Raw genomic sequence first — 23947 nt, 5'->3', positions numbered from 1 at the left:
GTACCATTTAAATTAGGCGCGCTCCCACACCGAACGTTCTGCGCATGCTCCGTTCGCAATTTTCCCGACGTGCTTTGCGCAAAATTATGATGCCCCGACGTGTTTGTGAATGGCGACGTGCGTAACTTACTTACGCCGTACTTACGCCGAAATGCTAATTTGATTCCCGACGCTGGAAAACGACGCAAACTCCACCCAGCGGCGGCCGAAGTATTGCAGCCTAAGATCCGAAGGCGTACGAAACCGTAAGCCTGTCGGATCTTAGCCAAAAGCCTTCGTATCTTGTTTGTGAATCAAAAAACTAAGATACGACGCGGAAAATTTGAAAATACGCCGGAGTATCAGTAGATACTCCGGCGTATCTCTTCTGTGAATCTGGCCCATTATGTATTATTGATTCCTTTACACTGTGGCTCCTTCTGGCAGGAATTCATGACCTCTACAAGGCACCCCGCCAACACCGAGTATAAAAGTGTGCACTACATTGCTTGTCCCAACGAGAGAAATCCTGCCGTGGACTGAACCGTGTCTGTTTTAACAGAATGAGGCCTAACAAAATCATATTCAAGAAACTGAACAAATACAAAATGGAGTTCTAAAAGCAGTTTCCAGAATGGTACAGTGAAGATTAGCATGGCCCCTGCGCAAGGATGACACGCAAATTCAGGAAACGTCCTGTATTTTTTTCATATATGTCACTTTGATACTACCAATTCCCTTGCACCGAAGGGATAACCCTTACCAACAGTCATATTGATGTGAATTTTGGCTCTGTTTGTATCTCATTTTAAACATGTTTCTTTGTATGACTTAAAGGGTTTGTAAAGGATTTTTTTTTTATCTTAATAGCTTGCTTTACCTTAATGCAGTGCTGTTTTCATGTCGTCATTGTTCGTTTTTGCTCTCAAGTTGCTGTAATTCTTCTCTGATCTCCACACTTCCTGGTTGTCTGTTTCCTGATAACCACAGTACTGGATGCTTTCTCTCTGTGGTCACTATACAAGGAGGTGTGATTACTGTGTGCCTAAAACCCCACAGCACCAATCAGTTTCGTTTTCCAAACCATCACTGCCCTGTATTGGCTCTGTGGCTCTGTACATCACAGAAGCAGGAAACAACATGTAAAAACGAAACTAGAAACTGCAGGTACATTACATGATTGATTTTTATCTATGTTTAATCATTTTTAAATGGAATCAGTTAACTAATATGTCTCTATACCCTGTAAACAGTCATTTCAGCAAAAAAAAAAAAAAAAATCCTTTACAACTCCTTTAATAACAGTGTGATGTATGTTCACATACTCAGGACTTCGTACTCCCTTTGTACTTCAAACAAAAAACAATAAACAGATTGAAATTAACAGCAGTTTCCATCAATACAGCCATATGGCTTAGTGCTGAGTATGAAAGGGGAAGCGCAACATACTACATTGCAGGCACCTGTATAAATATGGAGCTGTTGTAAAAATGTATTAGCACAGTGAAATGTCCCTGTTACGTAGAAGATACAAATCTACTTTGGAAAATTAGTGTCGTCACCTATGTTATTATGTTGATTATTATGTGAAATTATGGTAGTGTGTCATTATTTATGTTTATTTAACGTTAAAGTTGCATTTAAATGTGTTTAACACCTTCCTTACCGAGTCATTGTAAAATGACGTCTGCAGGAACCCTCCCTAGAGGGCACACGTGCCGCATCGCTCAGAACCGTGTGCGTGTGCCCGCCGGCCGTTATTGTCCACCATCACAGCAGGACTGTGGATCTGAGCGTGTAAACACACAGATCCACAGTCCTGCCAGAGGAGAGGAGACCGAAGTGTGTTCCCAGTATAGAGGAACACACATCGGTCTCCTCCCCTTGTGAGTCCTCTCCCCCTACAGTTAGAATCACTAGTGTTAACCCCTTCCCTGCCAGTCACATTTACATGGTAATCAGTGCAGTTTTATAGCACTAATCGCTGTATAAATGTGAATGGTCCCAAAAACTTGTCAAAAGTTTACTAGTAAAAAAAATAAAAAAAAATAAATGCCATAAAACTATCCCCTATTTAGACACTATGGGCCAAATCCTCAAAAGAGATACGACAGAGTAACTGCTGTTACTCCGTCGTATCCCTGGTCCTAACTATGGAACTGATCCACAGAATCAGTTTCCCATAGTTAGGATGAAGATCCGACATGTGTAATTGAATTACACTGTCGGATCTTAGAATGCAGTACCGCATCCGCCGCTGGGGGCATTTCGCGTCGAAATGCCGTCTCTGGTATGCAAATTAGGACTTACGGAGATCCACGAAGCTTTTCAGCTTCGTTTTTTCTCCGTAAGTTTTATTTTGCAAACGCAAAATTAGGGCTGCTTTTACAAGGTGTAAACTGTTTACACCTTGTAAAAACAGACCTTTCTTGCTCGCGACGCAATTTTTTTTAAATTTAAATTTTTTTTTTGGCGCCATATCTTTTTTTTTACCCGACGCAACTTTATTGTCCCGTCGCAATCCGCAAAGCCCGACGTAACGTAATTTCGCGCTATGCACGTCGGGAAAATGACGTCACGAGCATGCGCAGTGCGGCCGGCGCGGGAGCGTGCCTCATTTAAATGGTAATCGCCCCCTGGAGAAGAGGAACGCCTTGCGCCGGCTCAATTTAAGTTACACCGCTCAAAATTTCTAGGTAAGTGCTTTGTGGATCGGGCACTTAGTTAGAGATTTTGCGGCGGTGTAACTTAAATGGAAAAAGTTACGTTGCGCCGGGTTTTTGAGGATTAGGCCCTATAATTTTTGCGCAGGCCAATCAATAAACGCTTATTGCGATTTTTTTTTATTTTTTTTACCAAAAATATGTAGAAGAATACGTATCGGACTAAACTGAGTTAAAAAAAAAATTCTTTACAATTTTTTTTGATATTTATAAGATCAAAAAGTAAAAAATATTGATTTTTTTCAGAATTGTCACTCTTCTTTTGTTTATAGCGCAAAAAATAAAAACCGCAGAGGTGATCAAATACCACCAAACGAAAGCTCTATTTGTGGGGAAATTCCATTTGGGTACAGTGTTGCATGACCGCGCAATTGTCATTCAAAGTGCGACAGCGCTGAAAACTAAAAATTGGTCTGGGCAGGAAGGGGATAAAAATGCCATGTATTGAAGTGGTTAAATAAAAAATAAAAAAAACACAGCAAAAAACAAAAAAAATACTTTTTAGAGGAAGTCACAACATGGACATTTCTATTTAGTGTGGAGGATGAGGTGTCTTTATCCCTACCCCAGGTCAAGTTCAGACAGAGTTTAGATGTGTCAATAGGCTGAGCAGAGACTCCTTAGAGACCTATGGTCTGATTGACTAATGTAATTCATTTTATCCTAATCTGAGCTCACAATGAATGGAATCTAAGACATTTTTACTTTATTCGTAACCTGAACAGTAAATTGATGTAAGTATTGCTCCTTTAGTACATCAAATGTATTGTAATTTTAGGAAATGAGGTTCTCAGACCTAAAGTTAATGATATGACTTAAGAAATTATTGCTCAGAAAATATCTGGGATTTTACAGATAGGCAGTAACTATTATTGATTACTTGATGTTGCTTTGCCTGGAATGTCTTGTTCACATAATAGATACCATCACCAAAAATAAAATGCAGGTAAAAGCACTAAAAAATCAAATATTTCAAATGCTTATTTGCAGCGTTTTTTTTTTCCATAACCAATTTCTTATTCACTTGCAATGTGCCTCTTAACGTCCAAGCAAATCTGAGTACTTTACAAGAGTCAGTTCCCTATCACAACCTCCCCCTTCTTCGCATATCATTGCCCTCCTGCTGGTCCAGCTCCTCCACCCTCCCCTCCCTTCCTACATAACTTTTTTAAAAGAGTTCAGCCTGTAAAACAATAATATAAAAGTCAGCAGCTACAAATACTGAATAAGTCTGTATGACGAAACATGTTGGGGGCGTGGCTAAATGGCAACCATCTGCATACCTCCCAACCCACCCGGATTCTGTGGGAAATTCACGCACAGACTGCATCCTCCCGCAGTCCCGCAAAGTGATTAACTTTCCCGCACAGGAAGGAGAAGAAAACGTTCTGAGGGGAGACATGCGAGTGTCAAGAACTTCACATCCAACCCCCCCGCTCACCCATGATCGTCACCCCCCCCCCACGATCGTTGTCTCCCTCCCCCGCGATCTTCCCCCCTGCTCAACAACTTTGATTGGCCCCCCCGCTCAACAACATCGATTGGCCGACCCCCCCGCTCAACAAAAATGTCCCGCAGTGGATCTTTAAAATGTTGGCAGGTATGCATCTGTAAGCACTTAATGCTGGACACCAGATCAGAGAGTTAAGCTCTGTACACACGGGCCAGAATCTCGTCAGGAAAAAACCCTTGTTTTTCCTGACGAGATTCTTGGCAAGAATCTCTTGCCGCCCGAGTGTACAGACACTCCTTTCAAAAGAACCGCGGTTCTTTCGAAAGGCAAGAACGCGGTGACGGCATCGCGTACGATGAGCATGCGCTCGTCAAATTCGATGCCGTCGCCGCCATCTTGCTGCACCATACCTATGCATAGGAAGAGCATGCGTGGGTTTCCACGGCGACAGGTAAGTATACTCTCGGGTTTCTCGGCAGGAAAACACTGCCGAGAATCACAATGAGAAAATAGAGAGCAGGTTCTCTATTTTTCTCGTCAATATTTTAGGCAGTTTTCTTGATGAGAAACCTGAAAGCCTCATACACACGCTCGATATACTCAGCAAGAAAGCTCTGCAGCAGTTTTCTTGCTGGTTCTTGCCGAGTACACTGAGCGTGTGTACGAGGCTTAAGGCCCGGTTCACACTGATGCAAGTTCATAACGAATGTGATGCATCAAAAACATTCTAAATTCGCATGTCATCCATAAAGTCATTGTTTTCAACGACAGTCGTTCACATACATGTGTTGCGATTCCTCTACGAATGTGATGCGATAAAAAAAAGGTTCTTGTGCGAGTTTACAGCGCTGCGTTGCAAATTTAGGGCCAGATTCATGTACAAATCCGGCGGCGTAACGTATCCCATTTAAGTTACACCGCCGCAAGTTTTCAGCGCAAGTGCTTGATTCACAAAGCACTTGCCTGTAAACTTGCGGCGGCGTAGCGTAAAGCCGTCCGGCGCAAGCCCGCCTAATTCAAATGGGCCGTGTATCATTTAAATTAGGCGCGTTCCCGCGCCGAACGTACTGCGCATGCTCCGTTTTGAAATTTCCCGCCGTGCTTTGCGCGAAATGATGTTGCACCGACGTAATTTTTTGAACAGCGACATGCGTTTCGTCCTTTCCTATTCCTGGACGACTTACGCAAAAAAAAAAATTCAAATTCGACGCGGGAACGACGGCCATACTTTAACATGGCTAGTCTAAATATAAGCCATTGAAATAGCACTTGCAATGTTACGACGGGAAAAGCCGACTAGCGACGACGTAAAAGAATGCGACGACCGCGCGTACCTTCGTGGATCGCCGTAAACAGCTAATTAGCATACCCGACGCGGAAAACGACGTGAACTCCACCCAGCGGGCGCCGAAGTATTGCATCCTAAGAAGCCGTACGCCTGTCGGATCTTAGCCAAATGCCGTCGTATCTTTGTTTGAGAATTCAAAATAAAGATACGACGCTGCAAATTTGAAAGTACGCCGGAGTATCAGCAGATACTCCGGCGTACTTTTTCTGTGAATCTGGCCCTTAGTCTCCATAGACATCAATGTAAATCATTCTGGAATCGCATTGATGGTTCACATATGTGCGAATTCCACCACACTACTCTCCACAAAAAACAAGAAATACACAGGAAGTTAATACCTATTTTTTTTTTTTTACATTATGATTCCATTGGCTAGAACATCAATCACAGAATGTCCAACTCCTGAAATTCGCGGTACAATCGCTGTAACTTCACGCCTCACACAGGACAAAAAACGGAACAAATTCACAGCGCAGCAGTGTGAACCGAGCTAGAGGATGGGGTGAGAGTGATATCTTAGCCATACACCTCGGGTCCGCCATGCCCACAATATGCACTACTACAGACATTTTTGCCAAGAGCTGTTTGCTGTGATATTACTTGCTGGCTTTGAAGTGATGTGACGTGAGTGTAATGGTTGGAGTTTTTCACATAGCGTTTTATTAAACTGGTTTTACAATATTACACTATTTGGAGCACTTTTTATTTACATGTGGAGAGGTCCTATTTACATGCTTGTGGCTGGATATTGGAGATCAGCTAAACCTGTTTGTGTGGTTTAAAGCGATTTTTGCCAAGCATGAGAGTGTAAAGCCCTGTACACATGACCGGTTTTCCTGCCAGAAAAACTGCCAAGAGAGCTTTTGGCCGGGAAAACCGGACGTGTGTATGTTTCTTCGCAGTTTTCCCGACAGCAAAACTGCCGGGAATCCCGGTGGGAAAATAGAGAACCTGCTGTCTATTTTCCCGCCGGGATTCCCGGCGGTTTTAAACCTGGCAGTTTTCCTATGGGGAAACACTGCGAAGGAGCATACACACGGCCGGGATTCCCGGCCAAAGCTCTCCCCGCAGTTTTCCCGACGGGAAAACCTCTCATGTGTACTAGGGGAAAGGTACCGAGCAGGTTCTCGGTTTTCAAATACAAATACTGTAGCTACTGACTTTTAATATAAGGGCACTTACCTGTCCAGGGATTCCACGATGTCGGCAACCCTAGCCAATTCGTCATTCGGTTTCGGGTGCAGGCACCAACATCTGTAGTTTTATACTGTGCGAGACGCGATGAGCTTTCTGATGGCCCCGCCGTTATCTGGGACCTCTGTGTGCCCTGATCTTGACAGGTACCCACTCCTACTTCCCGGTAAGATCGCCATACGGCAATCTTCCAAATTGTTGCCCCCCCTGCTGTCTTCTGGGACACACAGAGGTCCCAGATAATGGCAGGGCCATTCAGGGTACAAACCAGCAGAGCTTCACTTTTTGGGTTGAACTCTGTTTAAGTAGCAGCCATGAGAGGAGCAAAAATATTATTGTACATCACTTGTGTGAAGGCAGCACACAGCAGCAGTCTTGGGGCTTTTGGATGTCCACACAAGGAAAGTTTTTCCGTTTTACAGCAAAATAACACTTTTAAAATAATCATGCATATAAACTTACTGTTAGATATTTGTTGAAATTATTAGTCTGGTGATAGGGTAACTATAGTAGTTAAGTAAAGGATGTTTAAAAATCTCTAAGCTACACTAAATAGAAAATGCTTTCTTGTAGCTCACAACACACCACATGAATTTATTGTACATTTCCTAGAGTGGTTCCCATACAAATATTCTAGCTCAGTGGAATTCAAGTACAAAACAAAATTTGAGGATGCATTTTACTCAAACATAAGAGATGATTGACTTGTTTGGCTGAACATTCAACAGAATTTAAATGGTTACACATTTGGGGGATTTTTGTTCTCTTTTGATTGAATCTTTATTGTGACATGAGCGTGAGATTTTCCAGCATTTCCTACATACATTTGTTAGAAGCCTACAAATGCCTTTCCACTTTCTTGTGGAATGGTTTATGTTGAGGGAGATGCTTTTTTAATGTTCTGTCTTAAGCCTCATACACATATTTGGATTATCCAATGGGAATTGAGTGATGAAAGGCTGTTGGTGGAAAATCCGACCGTTTGTATACTCCATCAGACAATTGTTGTCGGATTTTCCATGGACAAATGTGGGACAGCATGCTTTAAAATTGTCTGCCAACAATTGTGTGTTGTCGGATTTCCCGATCCTGTGTACACTAGTCTACCGTACCAAACGCCAAAGTACAAACACGCATGCTCAGAAGCAATGCTCACCATAATACAACATTAGCAGAAGTTGCCCAAAGAGTGGTGCTAAAGAGATGAAAAAACACATTGTTTCCCGTTTGTTCTACGCTTTGTCCGCAGAAAATCCGATCGTGTGTATGAGGCTTAACCCAGGACTAGACTAAAAAAATTGGAATTCTATCATTTTCTGCAAGGGTTTCTTTGTTCCCTAGAATCTATAGAATGTGGTGACTTAGGTGTTGATTGACTAAAACCGGAGAGTGCAAAATCGGTTGCAACCCCCTTTTTTTTTTTTTTTTTGGAAAAGGGGTCCGGAGGTCCCCAGATGGCAACCCCCCTTTTTTATAAAAAAAAATATATATATTTTTATATATATATATTTTTTTATTAAAGGTCCCCAGGGCCCCCGATGGCAACCCCCCTTTTTTTATAAAAAAAATATACATTTTTTTATATATTTTTTTTCTATCCCCAGGGCCCCATGTGGCAACCCCCCCTTTTTTTTATAAATGTTTATTGTTTTATTTTTTTTATATTTTTTTTATTTATTGTTTATTAAAGGGCCCAGAGGTCTCCAGGGCCCCGGATGGCAACCCCCTTTTTTATTTTTATTAAAAAAATGACCTTTTTCTTTATATATTTTTTTCTTTTTATTTCTTTTTTTTAATATATGTATATTTTTTTTATTAAAGGGCCCAGAGGTCCCCAGGGCCCCGGATGGCAAACCCCCTTTTTTTTTTTTTTTCTATACATTTTAATATTTTTTTTATATATATATTTTTTATTTTATTTTTATTAAAGGGCCCGGAGGTCCCCAGGGTCCCGGATGGCCACCCCCCCTTTTTTTTATATATATTTTTTCTTATTTTTGTAAAGCCCCCCCCCCCCGCTTCTCAATGTTCTCAATTAGCCGCGGCGCCCCCCGCTTCTCAATTCGCGGCAGCCCCCCCTCTCCCCTTCTCAATATCAGGCGGCAGCACCCTCCCCCCGGTTCTCTACCCCAGGGGGCCCATGCCTGAAGCTGTGTAAGGGGCTCCATAATTCCTGACTACCATGCCGAGCTGGAACAGATTTTTCACTCTCCAGTTTTAGTAAATCAACCCCTGTATGTGATCTAATGAGGATCAAAAAAGAATATGATTTATTTTGGTGCAAATATACAAGCCTTATAGCTCCACTGAACTCACTGTTGGGCTTTAGGTTAAAACCAGCCTTGTACAGTATGTATAAATTAAACAAATTCAAACTACAATCTATATATATATATATATATATATATATATATATATAGCAAGCAGCACAAAAAAGCTCAACTCTAGTTATTTTTTTTTGTTTGAGGAAAGATTGCAACTTTTTATCTAGTTTTTATTTGATCTAGTTCTTATTGTTGTCTTTGTCCCCATTGGGGAGATTCTTACCTCACTTCCTGTCTCTTGTCTCTTGGGCAGGAAGCAAGAAAAAAAATTCTCAAAGGAAACACAAATATTAAAAATCATCAGTTTCGTTTCTTTTTTTAGGCGTTTATTGCTGTCCTTACTTTCTTCCCCAGTGTCAGAGTGTAACAGGGTGTCCCCTGAGCAAAAAGTGAAAATAAATCTACCTAATTGGTACAGAGACAGTAGTAAAAATCTGTTATATTGTCTACCTCAGCATTCAGCAACTTCAAAGATATCAGTCACACCACCTACAAATATACAGTATGTCTAAGATTTTGGTGATCCACTGAAATGTATACATGCAACACGACACTTCATAGTGGCCCTGTTAAGTACACAGTTTAAAAAATCCGGTTAAGCTGGCCAACCACTGTTAAAATTCTGGCAAAGTCAAAGTTATCCAAACAGTGCCACCAGCCAATCATCTGCAGCGACTATTGGTGTATCCTTACAGCCCACACTCGCGGGGTTGGATCTTTCATCAACCTTCAAATTTGTTGTGTCTGCCACATGTGTCTTATGTTGACATGTTTCTGGGATGGAGAAAGCTGCAGATGAGTAAATAGATAGGGGTTTTAACCACTTCAGCCCCAGAAGGATTTAGGCCGCGTACACACGGTCGGACCAAACCGATGAAAACGGACCTAAGTTCAGTTTCATCGGTCCAAACCGACCGTGTGTACGGCCCATCGGTCTTTTGTTCGTCGGACAAAAATTATAGAACTTGCTTTAAAATCGACCCGATGGCCCGCTGACCGATAGGTCCAAACCGATGGTTAGTACACAAAAGCATCGGTTCAAAACCCGCGGATGCTCAGAATCAAGTCGACGCATGCTTGTTTTGTTTATATATTTTTTTTATTAAATTTTTTTATTAAAGGGCCCTGGATGGCAACTCCCCCCCCCTTTTTTTTTTATAAATGTTTCTTTTTTATATATATTTTTTTATTAAAGGGCCCAGAGGTCCCGGATGGCAACCCCTTTTTTTTGTAATTTTTTTTATAAAAAAAAATTATTAAAGGACCCAGAGGTCCCCAGGGCCCCAGATGGCAACCCCCTTTTTAAAAAAAATATATATATATATTTTATTTCTTTTTTTCTTTTTATTAAATGGCCCAGAGGTCCCCAGGGCCCGGATGGCTACACCCCTTTTTTATATATATTTTTCTTTCTTTCTTTCTTTCTTTCTTTTTTTGTAAAGGGCCCCCCACTTCTAAATTCGCGGCAGCCCCCCCCTGCTGCTCAATTTCAGGCGGAAGCAACCCCCCCCCTGGTTCTCTGCTCCAGGGGGCCCATGCTTGAAGCTGTGTAAGTGGCCCCATAATTCCTGATGGCGGCCCTGCCGCCGCCCGTTAAGCCCCTGTGCTGCCCACAAATTAGGCTGAAAATCATCAGCGGCACGCAGCCAGTGACAGTACTGCTTCCCTTCCCAGTGTTTTAAAATGTACAGCACCCCTGGCTTCCCTTTAGACGTGCACTTCTCCCTTCCTGCCACTGGATGCTGCTTGTATATAAAAGTGAATTAGAATGTGATTTTATAACATCCCCAGTTTGCTCTTCCCGAGGCTGACTTCTTCACGTCCTGCTCCTCAAGGTATGTCACTGTTTGCTAATCTATATTGTAAATATAAGTTTTCTGTAGAGTGTGCCCAAAGTCTTTATAATATTTCATGATTCACTGCAGGTCTGGTCAGTGTTTTAAAAAGTTCCTCTATTTTACACATGGCATGGCATGGGGGTCACAGCACCATCTGTCCATTCTGCTTTAGCACCATGGGACCCCATGCCATGCCATGTGTAAAATAGAGGAACTCTTTAAATCACAGACCAGACCTGCAGTCCAGGCTGAGTAAGGCCTCAGAGCACATGGCATTACTGTCTGTATTTAACTGCTTGATGGGCTTATTTTGGGCCTGGCTGGTTCACATGTATGTGTTTTGGCGGCCCACATTTGCGCAGGCACAGCAGCCCATTCATTTGAATGGGCCGCCATGCCTGCGTTTTCTGCAAAGAAAAGCGCATGCCTCATGTAATAGGCTGCGCACACGTCACGCCTATTCCCATCAAGCACTGAAATACAGCACTGTCTGTCCATTATGCTGTCTGCTGTGACTTATCTGCAGTTCTCGCACTGTCAAACTTGCTGCATTTTTAGACGTTTAGGTCACGCTTTTAAAAACACAGTGCGTTTGTGTGTGCAAGAACTGCAGGTAAGTAGCATGGTGCAAAAGCAGAATGGATTTCAAGGCAACTGTATTTTTAAAATGCTGAATGCACCTTTTTTCTGCAGGAAACGAAGGCATGGCAGCTCATTCAAATCAATGGGCTGCTGTACCTGCACAAATGAGGACCGCCAAAACATACATGTGAACCAGCCAGGCCCAAAATAAGCTGGAGGGGGGCCCAAAAAAAATGTTTGCCCAGGGCCCAGACCATATTAAAGACGGCCCTGGATGCGCTGGTGACATCACTGTACCTCACTGCTGCCTCCTGTGGTAGCTGAACACTTGAAATCCCTTAACAATGCACCCAAGTGTCCAGGAGGCAGCTGTGAGGCATGTTGATGTCACCCAAGCCTCCTGGAAGTGACAGAAATTGGAACTAAATTTCGTATTTTTTTTTTTTATTTAATTGTATTTAAACATTTTTTGTATCTTAATTTGTTTGAGCAGTGGGTGTTGGAAGGAAAGCTAATCTATTTGCATTAATAACTTTGATGCACTTGCTTCACGAGGCCAGTGAGTATTTTTTACCTTTTTTTTGTAAACATTTTTTATTTAAACCTTTTTTGTAGCTTACTTTGTTTGAGCAGTGGGGACTGGCTGGAAAGCTAACCTATTTGCATTAATAACTTTGATGTACTTACTTCACGAGGCCAGTGTGTGTTTTTTTCTTTCACCACTTAAAGACCGGCTCACGACTAAATACGTCATAAAGAAAGAGAACGGCGCCCTCTAAGTGCAGCATATTTAAAACATCTTTAATATAAAGGCATTAAAAACACTCACGTTTGAATAGAGATAATCAGGCATGTGTTTCATCCGCATTAGTCCTGGTGAAGTGTGTACATCACGACCTGCTGGAGGAGATCTGAGTCCTGTAGCAGTTCTGTCTGCACTGAATGTGTACAGCACTGGCCGGCGGCTGGGACGGGGATCGTGGAGGCTCTGTGTTGTGATGTTGTCATCACTTCCGGGATTCAGGCTGGCGTGCGGTGCTTCGCGATCGGGACATGCATGTCGCGCATGTCCCGATCGTGAAGCACCGCCCGCCAGCCTGAATCCAGGAAGTGACGACAACATCACAACACAGAGCCTCCACGATCCCCGTCCCAGCCGCCGGCCAGCGCTGTACACTGTATACTGCCTAAATTGGCCCTAGTATATGAATGTGAGTTAGGGACCTTAGATTGTAAGCTCCTTGAGGGTTGTGACTGATGTGAATGTACATTGTATATGTAAAAGCGCTACCTAAATAATAATAATAATAATTAATAACAGCTAGTCCTAATATATATTCTTTGGAGGTTTGGAGGTGTTTATGCATGTCCTGCTCCTCTCTGTTCTATTCCCTGGCAGGCATATGTATAGATATGTCTATCTATTTATGCATTATCCGTTTCCACTTCTAAATATCAATTTGTTTTTGATCTTTTTAATACATTTTTAATAGTGTTGTGAGTTTATTAGTAATACTGGTGAAATTGGGACCTTGGCAGCAAGTAGTTTTCCTTATTACTTTTTTTACATAACCCTTTTTTAAACAGTTTTAAATATGTGTATTATGGTACTTAATGATGTATGCCCTTTGTGGTTTTATCTGAATTATGCAAAATGGTGCTTTTTTTTTTAATGAACTCTACATGATTCATTATATTATTGTAAGCCATGAATTTTAATTTTAAATTTTTATACTCATAAATTTCGAGTTTTAAGGCATGTTATAAAATGTTAAATATTGTTAATATGGCTTTATATGTATGGACTATATATACATATAGGCCCGGATTCAGAGAGATCGGCGCATCTTTAGATAGGCGTAGCGCATCTCATATGCGCTATGCCGACGTAACATTGAGAGACAAGCTGAGTATTCACAAAGCACTTGCTCCCATCTTTATGCCGGTGTAACGTAAATGGGCTGGCGTAAGCCCGCATAATTCGAAGTAGCAAGGCAGTCAGCGTGTTGTATTATAATGAAGCGTGACCCCATGAAAATGCATGGCCGAACAACCGACGCATGCTCAGAATCACGTCAAATTTAGTCCCTAAGATACGCCTGGTCCATTAATGCGACGTGAACGTAACCTACGCCCAGCCCCATTCACGTACGGCTTACGTAAACGACGTAAAATACAACGCTGTTCCCGCGCCCATACCTTAACATGACTTACCCCTGCTTTATGAGGGGTAAACTTAGAGCTGCGGTGGCTCAACGCGATTGGCACTGCGCTGACAAGCCATTCACCTCTGCAGCTAGGGGTTTGGATCTCAGCTACATGTGAATTGAGTTTGGTGGTCTCAGCCCGGCTCCCGGTGGGTGTGCTATGCGAGGTAAGCCTGCGCTTAGTACGCCCACCCCCCTCCCACAAAAAACACCACACTTACGCGCACTCGAAATTGGGTTAACATGCACGCACTTTGACCACGCGGTCTCTAAAAAGAGAGGCGAAGGACTAACGGGGATGGTTGAGCGGGCTAGATCCTCTCACTCCCTTATAGGGAGTCCCTCTGCCCCGTTGGGCTTCAAAGCGGAGCAGGTAGGGTGGGCTGTGTGGGAGGACCCCCTCACACACCCACCATTGCCACCCGGGGCATGGAGAAAGGCGGCAGATTGCCTCTGGGGGAGGCCTGCCTACTCCCAACTTCTGCAGTCCGGCTCCTCTCTCGAGTACACGCAAAAAATACACTTAAAAAAAAAAATGAGGAGTAAACTTACGTCGGACGTACGCCTTACGTAAACGGCGTAGCTTACTGCGACGGGTGCAAGTACGTTCGTGAATCGGCGTATCTAGCTCATTTACATATTTGACGCGGAAATCAACGGAAGCGCCCCTAGCGGCCAGCGTAAATATGCACCCAAGATACGACGGCGTAGGAGACTTTCGTTGGTCGTATCTTGCCAAAATTCAGGCGTATCTGCTTTTCTGAATAAGCGTATAGATACGATGGCGCACATTTTGACTTACGACGGCGTATCTGGAGATACGTCGTCGTATATGTCCTTTCTGAATCCGGGCCTATAATCTTTTTCACTGGCACATTGCACTTTATTGCACTAATATATTTATCGTTTGTGCTATATACATATTTTTTCATTGGCACATTGCACTTTATTGTAATATAGTTCATAGTTTGGGTTTGCGCAATTATTTTGTTACACATATATATGAACTGAATATTGAACTTTTTTAATTGCAGCACCTATCTCTTTTTTTCAGAATTATATTATTATCTTTACACCATACTGTATACTGTATATATACACACATTAGTTTCCTAGGGGTTTAGCGCAGATATCCCACCCTGCCCATTACATATTTAGATTGCAATATGGTGAAGCAACCATTCTGTGTGAATAATGAATTTGATATAATTTCATTTTAGAAATACAAGAGGCACTTTAGGATGGGGAAGTAATAATGATTTATTCCAAGGAGCATACAGTCATACTTTTCCCACAGAATAATAATTTGATGATTATTTGCCAACACCACCCTATAAGTTCATAAGAATTGTGTTCTAACATGACTTACAGCGAAACAGAGTTCAAACAAAGTATCTTGTCTTTTAGAAGAGAATACTCCATATGGACCACCTTTATATTACAATCTCAGCATACAAGTTTTACGAAAGCCTCTGTTTTGTATCATGAAATAATCTACCTATATTTTCAACATCTCTGCAGCCACATTCATGTAAGATCTTGTAGAAGAATGTTAATTTGTTATTTAGATACCTCTCATGCTGGGGTACCCACATCAACACAACAATGTCATGGCAACGTCAGTTACACGATTTGATCAACTTTGTAGTGCCATTTTCTTTTGCTATCTTGTATTTTAGTGGCAGAATTCTATTTAATAAACCCATGCCCTAAATAATTTACTATTTGGCAATGTCATAAAATTAAAGGGGTTGTAAACGCTCGTGTTTTTTCACCTTAATGCATCCTATACATTAAGGTGAAAAAACTTCTGGCAGTGACCGGCCCCCCAGCCCCCCGCTTTACTCACCTGAGCCCTGTATTTCCCTCGGTGGAGACACGCTGTCCCTCTCTGCATGGGGTCCTGACTCTTGATTTGAAAGATTGATAGCAGCGCAACCATTGGTACCACTGCTGTCAATCAAATCCAATGATGCGGGCGCCGGGGGGCGGGGCCGAGTCCGGCATTCGTGTCTATGGATGCTGAATGCTGGACTCGGGAGCGCGGCCGCAAGGTAACCCCCCGGGAGAACGCCTTTTCCAGGGGGGTTATCTGATGCGTGGAGGAGCCGTGGGAGCCACAGAGGGACCCCAGAATAGGACGATCGGGGCCACTCTGTGCAAAACGAGCTGCACAGTGGGAGTTATTTTAAATAAAAACAAAAAAAGGCTTACAATCACTTTAAAGATTTGAATTTATAAAATCCTAACATAAAACAGGGCTGTATTTATCAAAATGGCATCCATGGGTTGGTACCTAGGTCCCTAGGGTTAGAGGGGAAAAATATATGAACGTTTTCTTATTTGTTATCTTTCTCTAGCCACTTTGTCTAAATTCAGCCAATGAACTATAGGTAGCCTGGTGCAGGGAATTTTGAAAATATTCACTATAGCTCATGAAATGTAAAATTTCCCTTTTTCTTATTTAAACACAAAACTAAGACCAAAATTAGTGTGCACCAAAATCACCTCACATTTTGTCTCATGAAAATTGAGGCTAGACTGTGTCTTTAAGATTGCCCTACTGCTGGCTAGATTTACACTCCTCTGCAGTATCTTAACAACTTGAGTGTCAGGAGCTGTTTCATAACAACACAGGGACAGTGCCAAATAATCCTGTGGTATGGTAAATCTTAAAAACGAAGTAGCAGCCAGCACCCTAATTATATCTCGCAAGATATAATGGCACAAACAAATATATGTATCGGTGCGGTCATACAATACAACTCCATCTTTCTAATAATTAGTGAAAAAAATGATAATCATATTACATATATGCCAAATAAATAATCCTAATACAAACATGTGGAAAGAACTTTTCCAAGTGTTAAATTGATACAGTTCATTACATTAATAGTTCCATGTGCAAGAAAAGTCCAATTAAAGTGCTTAAATAAAATGTTGCAATGTCTCTTGTGATATTTCTCTAATACAACCAAAGTGCCTCTGAAAAAAAAGTGTTGTAATTCCACTTCGGTGCCAGTGTTCACTCGTGCTCCCTCTTTGAACACCACACTCACCGCAAACACATGATCCCTTAGTACAGTAAGTAGGTCTAATTAAGGATCTCTCCCCCAAGGCTCCTCTCTCTCCCTTCAAGGTATCCCCAGATCTCTCTCTACCCTCCTCCGCAGACCACCACATGGGTTACATAGAACAAACCAATAGTGTAATATCGCTTTTTTATTTTCACTAAAAATGGTTAAAACACTTACAGTGAGATTTGGCTTGTATCATACAAGTTACAGAGCATAATGCCGCATACAGACGGTCGTTTTTTGTGATGGAAAAAAACATTGTTTTTGAAAACGTCATTTAAAATCAACGTGTGTGGGGAAAAGGTCGTTTTATGTCTTCTGAAAAACAACAAAAAAAAATTCGAACATGCTTGAATTTTTTGTGTCGTTTTTCAAAACGTTGTTTTTTGTGTCATTTAAAATGATTGTGTGTGGGCAAAACGACGTTTAAAACAACGTTTTTAAACCCGCGCATGCTCAGAAGCAAGTTATGAAGCGAGCTTCAATGGAACAGAGTGCCGCCGTACGTGCTGAATGTAACCGCGCTTTTGAGCATTTTGAAAAAACGATGGTGTGTATGCTTTATCGTTTTTGAAAATGAAGTTTGAAAAACGTTGTTTTGTTTCATGATTTAAAACGTTGTTTTATTTCATCACAAAAAACGACCGTCGGTATGCGGCATAACACAAAGTGCCTGGGATGCTCCTGTGTTCCACAGACTGGAAGTGAGCAAACCGGAAATGAAGCAAGGAAGCTCCACCCCACCGCATTTCCTTGTTTTGATGTCATCAGGAGAGCTGCCATCTTGCCTCACCTCTTGCCTTATATACATCACTGTAGGCTTAGTAACCCATTTTAACTACTAATATACTTAGGGCCAGATCCACAAACGAGATACGACGGCGTATCTACTGATACGCCGTCGGATCTCTGTTTCTAACTATGCGACTGATTCATAGAAGTTTCATCAGTTTCCGCAGACAGGTTCGGTCGTGTGTAGGGCCGACCGGACAGTTTCCCGGCCTAGCGGACAGGTTTCCAGCGGACAAAAGTTTCTTAGCATGCTAAGAAACTTGTCCGTTGGAAGCCTGTCCGTCGGACATGTCCGATGGTCAGTACGACTCATCGGACATGTCCGCTGGCCCGAAATCCCACGCATGCGTCGAAGTGATTCGACGCATGCGTGGAAGCATTGAACTTCCTGGTGCGTGCACGACGCAGCGTCATCGTCGCCGCCACGTCACCGTGTATTCTGTCCGCGGGGAATTTGGTCTGATGGTGTGTACACACATCAGACCAAATTCAGCCAGCAGACATGTCCGATGAAAACGATCCGCAAACCGTTTTCATCGGACATGTCTGGTCGTGTGTACGAGGCCTTAGAGGAGAAATCCCTAAGCGCAATTAGAACCACTTACTGTACTAAGGGGTCATGGATTGCTGGTGAGTGTGGTGTTTAAAGAGGGAGCACAAGTGAACACTGGCACTGAAGTTGAATTACAGTACTTTATTTCAGAGGCACTTTGGTTTTATTAGAGAAATACCACAAGACACTGCGCCACTTTATTTATGCACTTTATTTGGACTTTCTTTTCACATGGAACTATTGTTGTAACAAACTGTATCAATTTAGCACTTGGAAAAGTTCTTTGCACATATATGTAATAGGTGTATTTATTTCGTTCTTTGCACATACATTTTGTATATATGTAATAAGATTATCCTGTGTTTTTTTTTTTTAAAGTAGCATTGATTATTCGATAATTAGAAAGGGGAGGTGTATAGTAGCGCCAAACTCATACATATATATTATAGTTATATTTGTTTGAACACAGGGACAGTGGCTGTTATTTGCAAAGCTGGTTTAAAATTACATTTGGACTCTTGGTTTTCTTGGATTACAGTGGCTGCAAGAACTGGAACCACTGGCTTCCTATTCCAGGTTGATCTGTAGGAGCATGGTCTAGAAGAGAGTGTAAACACATTCCTTCTATGTTGTGTTTACATTGGGAGTGTAGCGACATCACAGTGCTTCCTGTCAGAATAATGACTCAGACAGAGCTGTTGCAGCTCCTTCCAGCCTCTCCCTGCTACAGTAGATCACTGCGACCCTGCTGTATATAAGCTTTAATGATAAGCATCTGAGGCATTTGCCTTTGTAAAAAATTAAAAGAAGTAGAGATCAAGGTCCTCATAGAAGAGAAATGTTCTTATGTTGGATATCTAGGAATCAAGTTGTCGGTAGCCACACTTTTGATACACTAGCCATTCTGTCATGGTACCGGTTGAGGATACTCTAGTCCATTTCCTGACACACCATGGTGGAAATTTCCGCAGCCTGCTTCTTGTACCAGATCATTTCACAAAATACGTTTAGTTGCTAGATAAGCTTGTTTAATTTGTTGTTAAACTAAATTTGTGTTTCCTTTGGAAGCAAAGACTCTGATTGTGGGGGTCTGTAGCCTGGCCATCTGCTCTTTAGGGATGGGTGCTGCTCATCCTGGGACTTCTTTATGGTGACCCACTTGTTGAGAGCATCTGTGGCAGAGAAATAAAGGGCAGAGCCACAAGAAAAGAAACTGAGCTGCGGAATGGAGTTTGGGATCTCTCAATGGGGGACCAGTCAGGACAAACTTCAATGGTGAGAGGCTTCTTGGCTATTTGTGTTTGAATTATTCTAAATTATGACTCCAATGGGAGAACTCGGGAAGACTTAACCTAGTTCCACTGACCAGTGGTATAGGCAGGACCTGTAGTTTATAGATAGACCACCTAGCTAAATCTGTTGTTCTTTATAGTTGTGTTGTGTATTGACATTTCTGCTACAATTGTATTTGGTTTTAAATACATTATTGCGGTTGTATTGTTACTGTTCTGTTGTTTAACTAAACTGTTTTTTCTTGCATGGTTTTTGTTTATTAATGGAGCCTACTTTAACCACTTAAGACCCGGACCATTATGCAGGTTAAGGACCTTGCCCCTTTTTGAGTGTGAGGACTTCAAGTAGAAAGCCTAATTACTTTAACTGTATACAGTTTTAAATAATGTAAGGGGTCAGAGAGTTATGAATATGAACTGCATACACTAACTAGGGCAACCAGAAAACCTCTGTGTGCTGGAGGGATGGAATTAATATAAATATATTTGTTAATATTTTGGTCTTTGCAAGGGTTGAGAACAGGTGGAAAATAATTGAAAAAATACAACCCAGAGGCATCGAGGACTGCTGGATTATTTAATCACATACCGGGCCCTTGCCCAGTTACAAGAAATGCATTATAAGTTTTTTATACACTGGTTTGAAGAAAAAGATCAGATAAGCAGTAACTTAGAATTCCTAAGCATTGGTTAATATTTCAACCTTTTTTGGTGTGTACCGGTTTAGTCCGGTTTAGTCCTTTCATATATTCAATGACACAAAGTAACTTTGCAAATACAGTATTATTGGTTACCTTTACTCAGGGCTCAAGTCCTGCGGGAACGCGTGGAAACAGAGTCCCTGCACTTTTTTCACAGCAGGACTAGAGCAGCCGAGAGCAGCCAAGCCGCCCAAGCTAATCCTTCACTAAGCGGCGATGCCCGCGAGTTATCGCAGGATTTAGAAAGAACTTGAAGTTCTTTCTAAATCCCACAATAACTTGCGGCAGACCTCCGCAATGTCTCCTGGGAACAATGACGAAAGCTCCTAGGAGACATTGGGGCATTGAGGAAGTGACGTAATACCCGCAGAAACCCGATGAATACATACACAGGAAGCGGCCAGTAACATAAAGGATTACTAAAGTACAGTGGATAAAAAAAACACAAAAACATGCGGTTTAGTAATTATGCATATGAGCGTATCATTTTTATTTTTTATTTTTTTAGTAGGGGAGTGGATCTTGGGTGGGAGTTCCCACACTTTTTTCCCCAGGACTTGACTCCTGCCTTTACTTTTCTATCCTTTTGCTTTGCACGCGGTTATCACAGCCCATACCACCAAACATTACTTTGCTTACTTTCACCTTGTCTGTGTCTGCTGTATAGCTGCATGAAAGAACAATTACTATAGATCACAAATTTTGGAAACAGGTCAGCCCATGTATACATTTAAAGGAGAAGTATAGCCTGAGCTCATTTGGCTGTACTTCTCCTATGGATCACAGGACTGCAATTTGTTTTGCACTCCTGTGACCCGTTTTCAGCAGAGAGCAGACTTCAGTCCAGGCACTGCATCATCCTGACCACAGAGTCTGGATCCGCCAGTGTCTGAACTGACACCTGCCTCTCAGTGAGCTGTTGAGAGACTGAGCTCACTTCTCTGCCCCCTCAACAGCCCAGCGCAGTGTTCAACTGCTCCGTTCTCAATACGGAGGTGCCGGGGGACAGACGCAGCATCGGACCGATGCTGCATTCACCTAGGTAAGCATTAATCTGCAAAAAAAAAAAATATTTCTTAACTTTGCTTTTAAAGTTTTAGTTCACCTGCCTATGCAGGTAAGGGGTGTCTATAGATGAAAGAAAACTGTGCATCTCTGAATAAAATAGAATAATGCCCTTTCTATAGATGCAGGCCATTTACATACCTTTCAAAGCCTGACTGGAATACTTCCAGTAATTTGCTAAGTGTGCCCTAGTTATTACTGCTCACCTCCACCATCACAGGAGTTATGCCGCGTACACACGATCATTTTTCGGCATGAAAAAAACATAGTTTTTAAAAAAAAACATTATTTTAAATGATCGCGTGTGGGCTTCACATAATTTTTCAGGTTCTGGCTTGGATAACAAGCCTTTCAATGAAGGATGGTAGCAGCTCACAGCCCCACTCACTGGATGAACGATCGCTTCAAGGACTCCAAACGAGTGATGTCTAAGGACTCACAATGAGGATACACAACCCCCAATGGAGAAAACAAAAGTACGCTCCATAGTGCAGTATTTAAATCAAATAAAATTGAATAAGTAACATATGCACTCACAGTTAATGCAGATACAAAACAGCGTGTATGTAATATCTCCTCCGCTCTCGGCCGCGAGCGAAGGATGACGTCACCAACGGATCTCCTCCTTTCCTTATTACATTTTATTTGATTTAAATACTGCACTATGGAGCGTACATTTGTTTTCTCCATTGGGGGTTGTGTATCCTCATTGTGAGTCCTTAGACATCACTCGTTTGGAGTCCTTGAAGCGATCGTTCATCCAGTGAGTGGGGCTGTGAGCTGCTACCATCCTTCATTGAAAGGCTTGTTATCCAAGCCAGCTGAGGTGAGAGGCTGGTGAGAGCGGGGTCACTCAGAGTGGAGCACCTGTCAGCTTGTGGTGGATTGCTCAATGTCACTCTACACCTTTGGAATTTAAACGGACATTGTCACACATTTTTTTCTTTTTGCATGCTAATGGACCATTTATTATTTAATTATTAAGCAATATCCTCATTATTTAATTATTCAATACATTGCATGAAGTATTATTGTTATTTATTCTCTTTGCACTAGTGCACTTTAAAATTGGATGCACTTGTCATTATGCACAGTATTGTTGGTTTCACCATTATCATTTTATTTTTGTGTGATTTTTGATGTGATTTATTCTTACTTTCATATCCAGTCATACTGGATCTTACGTATTTTTATTGATTTTTACATATTTGCTATTTTGCTAAATATTTACTTTAGAATGTTTTAGTGGATTTAATTATCTCACCCATTTGACTACAATTTATATTTTTTTCACTTTATCTAGTGCTTCGGCACTTTGCTCTGGGTATTGTCTTACCACCTTTTGCAAATTAAATCACTCTCATTACCCTCCACATCATTTGGTTGATGTTGGGTGGGTTATTCTATTCGGAGTGGAATACATTTTTTGGACTTGCAGGAGTTATACGTGGCAATTTTTAAATATTTATTTGTTATTATTGCTGGTTAGTATTATTGTCACTTTTATTATTAGCAAGCGCCCCAACACCCCCCATTCCTCATATACTATCAGTGTGCGAACATTATTTAGTTGTGGCCGCTGCTAGGGATTATTTACCACCATATATATTTATTTTTATTTATCTATTTTCTTTATCAATATTGTTATGGTGGATGTTAGTTTAATTTAATATTTGTAGCTATTCTCTGCTTAGTGTGGTTTGCACATTAGTTCCCCCCATTTTTCATACTAGTTTTAAATGTAACATTTACAGTAATACAAAAAAATTGTATCAGAAACTAGAATGTTATGTTTCAAAAATGTTTTATTTCCAGCTTAGACAGCGATACTAGTAGTACAGAGTTGCACGTGTGGATAAAATGTACATGTGAATCATAAGTCAGAGACCATTACAGTGATGAGCAACGAATGCCATGTCAAGAAGAAAAAAAAAACACTATCACAAATAATGGAAATATATAGAAACTAATAACTAATATATTCCCCGCTATGTGAGAAAGCAATATCAGAGACAGGAATTATTGGCAAGAGTTGAACAGAGTCTTTCAAGTTTGAAGATTTATTGGAGAAAAAAAAAGATTTTAGAAAAGTAAACACAAGCTAATCGGGATAAAGCAATGATTTGAAGCAAACTTTAAGTCCCACTAAGCTAATTACTCATATAGCATAACCAGTAATGTACAATGATATGGTAACATTTACACTGGAATTCCTGTGTGAGAACTGCTTTGACCCAGAATACCATTCTGAGAGATAATGTTGGTCAGGTAGCTGGTGATATATATATACATACATACATACCTTAACATAAAGCAGGCCCAGTTTCTGCCTCTTGCTATGGCTCATTAATACAGAAGTCAGCAAAATACACACAGGCCATATTTATGTGCTCAGCAGATAATTAGGCTGTGCCAGGCAGGGACGGCTTCTATAGGAACTAGACAAATGCGTTTTCCCTGGGATATTTTCAGGCAATACATTAACACTTCCATGCTTCAGCAGTATTCATAATAGACTAATATATACACAATAAGTCAGATGTCATTAAATAGAACTGATGATGATGTGAGCTTCAAAAGTGTTTAATAGAAAAGCACCTGCAAAAACTTTTTTTGACGTGAGACCCCTTTCACACTGGGGCGGTTTTCAGGTGCTTTAGCACTGGAAATAGCCTCTGCTAAGCCCCTGAAACCCCCTGCCATTCATTCAAGTGTGACTTTTGACACTTGGGCGGTGGGCTTGTGGGACGTTCTGAAAAGTCCTGCAAGCAGCATCTTTGGGGCGGTTTGGGAGCGCTGTATTAATGTTCCCAAAATAC

At 41.5% G+C, this 23947-nt stretch overlaps 1 non-coding gene across 1 annotated transcript; it reads left to right on the top strand.

Annotated features, from left to right (window-relative positions):
• Positions 1 to 579: 579 nt before the first annotated feature.
• LOC120946345 lies at positions 580 to 685 on the top strand. Its single transcript, XR_005750680.1, has one exon. It is a non-coding gene; the product is annotated as a U6 spliceosomal RNA (small nuclear RNA).
• The last annotated feature ends 23262 nt before the right edge of the window (positions 686 to 23947 follow it).

This window comes from Rana temporaria, chromosome 7 (assembly GCF_905171775.1).
Source record: "Rana temporaria chromosome 7, aRanTem1.1, whole genome shotgun sequence".
NCBI classification, from domain to species: Eukaryota; Metazoa; Chordata; class Amphibia; order Anura; family Ranidae; genus Rana; species Rana temporaria.
The sequence above is the reverse complement of the archived record's forward strand: the minus strand, read 5'-3'. Positions and strand labels throughout refer to the sequence as shown.